General features: G+C 39.5%; 1 long non-coding RNA gene across 1 annotated transcript; it reads left to right on the top strand.

Annotated features, from left to right (window-relative positions):
• Positions 1-6,649: 6,649 nt before the first annotated feature.
• Positions 6,650-7,658, top strand: LOC132137528 (uncharacterized). The gene is made up of 3 exons (XR_009431880.1): positions 6,650-6,761; positions 6,936-7,028; positions 7,134-7,658. It is a non-coding gene; the product is annotated as an uncharacterized LOC132137528 (long non-coding RNA).
• The last annotated feature ends 273 nt before the right edge of the window (positions 7,659-7,931 follow it).

Raw genomic sequence — 7,931 nt, 5'->3', positions numbered from 1 at the left:
AAGGGAGAGGCTATTATGTGAGTCTAGGAGAGCATAAGTCTAAGTGGACATCCATGACATGCGGAGTCCCACAAGGGTCAATTCTTGCACCACTCTTGTTTGGCCTGTATATGCTTCCCCTAAGTCAAATAATGAGAAAGAACCAAATTGCCTATCACAGCTATGCTGATGATACCCAGATTTACCTAGCCTTATCTCCAAATGACTACAGCCCCATTGACTCCCTCTGCCAATGCATTGATGAAATTAATATTTGGATGTGCCAGAACTTTCTTCAGTTAAACAAGGAAAAAACTGAAGTCATTGTCTCACAAAGATGAAGTGTTCAAGGTGAATGCATACCTTGACTCTAGGGGTCAAACAACTACAAATCAAGTCAGGAATCTTGGTGTGATTCTGGAGACAGACCTTAGTTTCAATAGTCATGTAAAAGCAGTAACTAAATCAGCATACTATCATTTAAAAACCATTGCAAGAATTAGATGTTTTGTTTCCAGCCTTTATCACCAGCAGGGTGGACTATTGTAATGGGCTCCTCACCGGCCTTGCCAAAAAGACCATTAGACAGCTGCAGCTCATCCAGAACGCTGCTGCCAGGATTCTGACTAGAACCAGAAAATCTGAGCATATCACACCAGTCCTCAGGTCCTTACACTGGCTTCCAGTTACATTGAGGATTGATTTTAAAGTACTTTTACTCGTATATAAGTCACTAAATGACCTAGGACCGAAATATATTGCAGATATGCTCACTGAATATAAACCTAACAGAGCACTCAGATCATTAGGATCGAGTCAGTTAGAAATACCAAGGGTTCACACAAAACAAGGGGAGTCCTCCTTTAGTTACTATGCTGCCCGCAGCTGGAATCAGCTTCCAGAAGAGATCAGATGTGCTAAAACACTAGTCACATTTAAATCTAGACTTAAAACTCATCTGTTTAGCTGTGCATTTATTGAATGAGCACTGTGCAATGTCCGAACTGATTGCACTATATTTTCACTTTTTTTCATGTAAAATAATTTTCTTTCTTTAAAATAAGTAATTTTTTTTATAATTTTAAAAGTTTTAAAATTGCTTGTTTTATTCTTGTTATTATTTTCTTCATTATTATTTTACTTCCTTTATGTATAGCACTTTGAATTACCATTGTGTACGAAATGTGCTATATAAATAAACTTGTCTTGCCTTTCTTTACTTTTTACATTCTTTGAGCGCCGTTCCATTGTGCTTTGGCCTGCACCCCCGCTGATACTAGCCATGATGAGAAGAAACGCCACCTAGTCTCATCAAGCTTATTTCTATTCTTCTATTCTATTGTTTTAATTTAGTTTCTTTTCTTTTCCGTTGAGAACAGGCAACACAATCAATCAAACTGACCTGTTTTCTTTACACAACTCATTTACATAAACCCAAGAATTTGGCAAAGCCCTGCATTAATAATCATCCCAACGAGAGGCCTGTTTAATTGCTGGGCACAGTGTTTATGTTCATGCAGATGAGCTGATGAATATTCATGAGGGTTGTCAGGGAAAGCCTGTGCGTCATGTTCAGATGCGCTGAAGGGCTAAAGCGCTAAAGCGCTGCGAACGCCCACCACAGTCACCTGACCCCTGGATCCACGTCACCGACACAAACAAACACACACACACACAAACCAAACACAAACACACACACGCCCACACACACTGATGACTACTACACGAGTGTGCTTCAGTACACACTCACACAACAGTGGGATGATGTGTGATGATTGGATATTATTTCCCTCACAGAGCCTCTGTAAACTGAAACGTGTCTTAATGAGGCTCTCAAATCATCATTTGCTATTGAGCTCATTTATCTGATCCATTTGTGTTTCATTCTGCTGATCTTAAAGTTGTTATCAGCTGAAGAAGAGTGCTATTATAGTTCATTATAACTGAAGAAACATAAAAAAAACATTTTGTTACTTAAAACAAAATAAATGAAGACATGTGTGAGTGTGTGTGTGTGTGTGTGTGTGTGTGTGTGTGTGTGTGTGAATGCGTGCGTGTGTGTCTGTGTGTGTGTGTGTGTGTGTGTGTGTGTGTGTGTGTGTGTGTGTGTGAATGCGTGCGTGTGTGTCTGTGTGTGTGTGTGTGTGAGAGTGAGAGAGAGAGAGAGTCAACATTTCTCATTTTCATTTACTTTAAGTGTACTAAAATAATGATAAAACCTATATATACATATTAATATAAATGAAAAAACAAAACAAAAAAAAAAACAGGAAATACGCAAATGAAATCAAATTTAAAATATTAATACAAATGATGATAGCATCTCGATACTAAAATAACATCTATTTTCTCTGTTAGGCCGTGCATTCATGTGTATCAGATTATCAAAGAGAATAACTGTCAACAATCCACTGCTTGCTGATTGGATGTTGAGATGTAGGCATGGCACCACGATACGACTCCCTGCCTGCGGGTGTCGCTGTTGGACAGTGTTTTCTCTACTTCCTGTTGGCCTTCTGTAGCTAATCGTAGCTCCGTGTAGCTGTTTTTATTTTATTTTTTCTCTAGAATCTTTATCTTACTATCACTCTCTGTTTTTTAAAGTGATAAAATATAACTTAATTCACACCATATTTCTGATATTATCGATCAATCTTATCAGATTAACTTTGATCGTTCACTTTTATTTTATATCCGTGAGTGCAGTACACCTGCAAAGCATTAGCACTCATTAGCTTGTCATTAGCGTTTTCATTCGAACCTATCGCTGTTTTTTTTCTCCTCTCCTCTCTCTCGCTCCAGTTTTTCACAAGTTCATCAAACAACCGCAGCAAGAATATTTCATCAAGCACGGTGAGTAATGGCTTCTCCTGTTATTGTTTCTTGCACCTCTTGCCACATGTACAGTTTATCTATCTCTGTCGCTGATGAGGGATTCACATGTGATAAATGCAGGGAAATAGTTAGGCTGACAGAGAAGATTTCAGAATTAGAGACACGCATCCAAACTTTAATTGAGGACAGTAAGAATGTTAGGGCTCTAGATACGGCTTTGGATGCGTCTAGCTCAGGGATTCCTGTACATTGTTCGGTTCCGGAAACAGAGCCCCTGCAGCAGGGCAACTGGGTGACGGTGAGGCAGCGTAGTCGTGGGTCAAAACACCGCTCTTCTGTTCCGATCAAAACATTAAACAGGTTCTCCCCACTCAGTGATGCACCCACTGAGAAACCTGATGAAAGTGCTCTAGTTATTGGTGATTCTATTGTACAGAACGTGAATATAGAGACACCAGCCACCATAGTCAAATGTTTACCGGGAGCCAGAGCGCCTGACATCTTGGCAAATTTAAAAGTGCTGGCTAATGCTAAACGTAAATACAGTAAGATTGTTATTCATGCCGGCGCTAATGATGTTCGACTTCGCCAGTCGGAGATCACTAAAAATAACATTAAAGAGGTGTGTGAACTTGCAAGCACGATGTCAGACACTGTAATATGCTCTGGTCCCCTCCCTGCTTACCGTGGTGATGAGATGCATAGCAGATTGTCATCACTCAATGGCTGGATGTCTAAGTGGTGCCCACAGAATCAGAATCAGAATGAGTTTTATTGCCAGGTATGTTTACACATACGAGGAATTTGTTTTCGTGACAGAAGCTCCGCAGTACAACAGAATGACAGCGACAGAACATAAAACACATAATAAAAGAATATAAAAATACAAAAAATACAAATAAGTAGATAAGGAATGACAATATACAAATTGACAATTGTAGGCAGGTATATTACAAAAATGCAGTTATGTATGTACATGTATATTATGTGCAAAATTTAAGTGTATACGAAGTATGTGTGTTAGATAAATTAAGTGTAGTGTATATAAATATAAAGTGTAGTGTGTTCAGTATGTATCAGCTGTTCATTAGATGGATTGCCTGAGGGAAGAAACTGTTCCTGTGTCTGGTCGTTCTGGTGCTCAGTGCTCTGTAGCGTCGACCAGATGGCAACAGTTCGAGTGTGCTGGATGTGAGGGGTCCAGAGTGATTTTAACAGCCCTTTTGCTCACTCTGGATAAGTACAGTTCTTGAATAGATGGGAGAGTTGAACCGATGATTCGCTCAGCAGTCCGGACTACCCTCTGTAGTCTTCTGAGGTCCGATTTAGAAGCTGAGCTGAACCAGACAGTTACTGAAGTGCAGAGGATGGATTCGATGATGGTGGAGTAGAACTGTTTCAGCAGATCCTGTGGCAGGTTAAACTTACTCAGCTGGCGAAGGAAGTACAACCTCTGCTGGGCCTTTTTCACAATGGAGTCAATGTGAATGTCCCACTTCAGGTCCTGAGAGATAGTTGTGCCCAGGAACCTGAATGACTCCACTGCAGTCACAGTGCTGTTCATGATGGTGAGTGGGGGGAGTGCAGGGGGGTTTCTCCTGAAGTCCACGATCATCTCCACTGTTTTGAGTGTGTTAAGCTCCAGGTTGTTGAGACTGCACCAGACAGCCAGCTCTTTAACCTCCTGTCTGTAAGCAGACTCGTCACCGTCCTGAATGAGGCCGATGAGTGTGGTGTCATCTGCAAACTTCAGGAGCTTGACAGAGGGGTCCTTAGATGTGCAGTCATTAGTGTACAGGGAGAAGAGCAGTGGGGAGAGAACACAGCCCTGGGGAGCTCCGGTGCTGATTGTACGGGTGCTGGATGTGTATTTTCCCAGTCTCACTAGCTGCTGCCTGTCTGTCAGGAAGCTGTTGATCCACTGACAGACGGAGGTGGGCACGGAGAGCTGAGTTAGTTTGGGCAGGAGGAGGTTTGGCATGATCGTGTTAAAAGCCGAGCTGAAGTCCACAAACAGGATCCTCACATAGGTCCCCGGTCTGTCTAGGTGTTGCAGAACATAATGCAGTCCAATGTTTACTGCATCGTCCACAGACCTGTTAGCTCTGTAGGCAAACTGAAGAGGATCCAGCAAGGGTCCAGTGATGTCCTTCAGGTGGGCCAGCACCAGTTTTTCAAATGACTTCATGACTACGGATGTTAAAGCCACAGGCCTGTAGTCATTTAGTCCTGTAATTTTGGGTTTCTTTGGGATGGGGATGATGGTGGAGCGTTTGAAGCATGAAGGGACTTCGCACAGCTCCAGCAATCTGTTGAAGATCTTTGTGAAGATGGGGGCCAGCTGGTCAGCACAGGATTTCAGACAGGCTGGTGTAACACAATCTGGGCCTGGTGCTTTTTTCCTTTTCTGCTTCCTGAAGACCTGGCGCACCGCATCCTCGCTGATCTGTATTGTTAGGAGGCCATGATGGTCAGAGGCCAATGGGCGAAGCCAGGATGCCGAAGTCACACCTCTACTCTTTTCGAAAGACATCCTGGAATTTTTACTGACCACAGAGAGTCAGGACCTCAGTTTAACGTCTCATCCGAAGGACAGTGCTTGTTGACAGTATAGTGTCCCCATCACTACACTGGGGCGCTAGGACCCACACAGACCACAGGGTGAGCGCCCCCTGCTGGCCTCACTAGCACCTCTTCCAGCAGTGACCTAGTTTCCCAGGAGTCTCCATCCAGGTACTGACCAGGCTCAGCCCTGCTTAGCTTCATTACACATATAGGGAAGAGAACATGCTTTTAGAGAGTCTTGTGTGCACGTTTAGAAAGTTAGTTAGCCATATTGCAACTAGCGAGCTTTTATTTTGGCCAAGTAGTAAAGTTACCTTTACGAAAAATAACCATGGTTTTACTATCAAAAACCAAAAACGAACAAAAAACAAATGGTCGATATAGTTCAATCATGGTATCCACAGATTAACATGGTTTTGCTACTAACCATAGTTTAACCATGGTGTTTGTAGTAAAACTGTAGTTATACAAATGGTACGTTAATCATTACACTAAAAAAAACGTTACTACACTTTTACTATAATAAAACCACAATGCATTATATATAGAAAAACTTTGTTGTTTCATCTCATAAATAATCATAACAATTATACGTATAAAACTTACTTATTTGTGGATGTACTTTTATGAGTATGATTATGTATAACACGCAATAAACACCATGCTAAATCCACATGATTTATAATGGTTTATAAGTCTTATATCTTGACATTATTTATTTAAAATATATACAGTATCTTACTTTCGTATTGATATTACAATAAATTTGGTTAAAATCAAAAGTATTACATATGCACATTCATGTGATCAGATTTTTGATATGATGGCTGTTTAAGGAAAAATAATATTTTTATTTTCATCATTATTGTTGTAGTTATTTATAGTGGTATTTGTCTGCTTTGAGTAAAGTAACAAAACAACAATGCCAAGATATGAGACTTATATTATATCTAAGGGAAACATTCTGTTGTAAGTTAAGTGGATGCATTATATTCATTGCGTATTATAAATCATAATCTTAAATGCTATAACCACAAATAAGTAAATTATACTTACATTATAACACATTAAAACTGTTGTTATGATTACTCATGAGACGATATGACATATTACAAAGTTTTTTTTCTAATACATTATTCATTCATTATAATGCCATAAGAATACTCTTATAATTTGTTTTAAATACGAGCTTCATAGGAAGTGTTACCGTTAAGTTTAATCGATAATGTACTTCGTCACTGATGTTATACAATATCCTTGTACAAATGAAAAAAAAAAATGTTTACAGCATCTAATGGTTTTATCTTGCAGTGAAACGCATCTAAGAAGATGAATAAAATCAAGTTAGCCACAGAGATGGCATCGTCCAAGAGCACAGGCATGTATTTTTCTTTTCTGCATTGGTAAGAACACTATAAACTCAAGGAAATTATATGTTAATATCATAGACTAATAATGAACAAGAGTGCAGATTAAGTAACAAATATATAAATTAAAACCACCCAAGATCAGTAAACGATCTTTAACTATTACTTTGTCGTTTTATATTAAGGGAGTTCATCCAGAGGCAGTGAGTGAACTTTGTGTCCTGAAACCAGAATCAGTTGGGAAGAATGGAATCAATTCTACCCCATAAAAGGCTTACACAGGTAATTCACAACTCTGTGTGTGTGTGTGTGTGTGTGTGTGTGTGTGTGTGTGCGCACCGCTAGCTTAATGTCTTCACGACTCATCATTTGTGTTCATTTCTTTAGGTCCCCTTCCAGATGCTGATGTCTTGGCTTCTGGTGCAAAACTAAGTCAGATTAATCCCAAGCCTTTGCTGCCACACATACTTGAGGGCATGTCAAAAGTAGAGTTGTACCTCTTGGCAGTCCACTTTCATACCAATGTCCCCCTATAGCTGCAGGTGTTCCTAATGTTAATTTCCCCCCACTACCTGTGCTTGGTTTTCAGTTTGGCTGTCATTTTAAAATAGTCCAGACGGACGAGTGCATGATCCATCTGAAACATTCCAGTTTGGACTAGTGGAGGTAAAAAGCACTTCTGCTGAAAACATTGCTCAGGTTCCATATATGAAAATTCAAAGAGGACTAGCCAAACTTAAAGAGACCCATAAGTACTACAGGCAGGTACAAGGTCAGACTGCAGACACTGGTCTACACTGGTGTGACTTTGTGACTGACACAAAATCAGATTTCATAATACAGATGATCTGGCGAGATGATGCCTTCATAGCATCAATGAAAGTACTATTATAACGTTTACCTGGATGTGTATATTTCAGTGGTATGAATGGACAGATTCTGTTCTTATTATAGTATGAACCTAAGATTTATTTTTACATTCATAGTGAATATATACTTTATGTAGTTGAGTAGAATGTAGCATATTTTGTAGTAGATCTTTTGTAACATATTAGATACATAACAAACTATAACAATAAATATATATTGTACTTGCTATTAATTAGAAATATGTACATACCGAGGTGAATACTTTGTTTTGTATTAAATCTTCTGTAATGTATATGATATGCATATTCTTTTACT

The sequence above is a fragment of the Carassius carassius genome, unplaced genomic scaffold, assembly GCF_963082965.1.
Source record: "Carassius carassius unplaced genomic scaffold, fCarCar2.1 SCAFFOLD_82, whole genome shotgun sequence".
NCBI lineage: Eukaryota > Metazoa > Chordata > Actinopteri > Cypriniformes > Cyprinidae > Carassius > Carassius carassius.
This window is presented reverse-complemented; position numbering and strand designations above follow the sequence as displayed.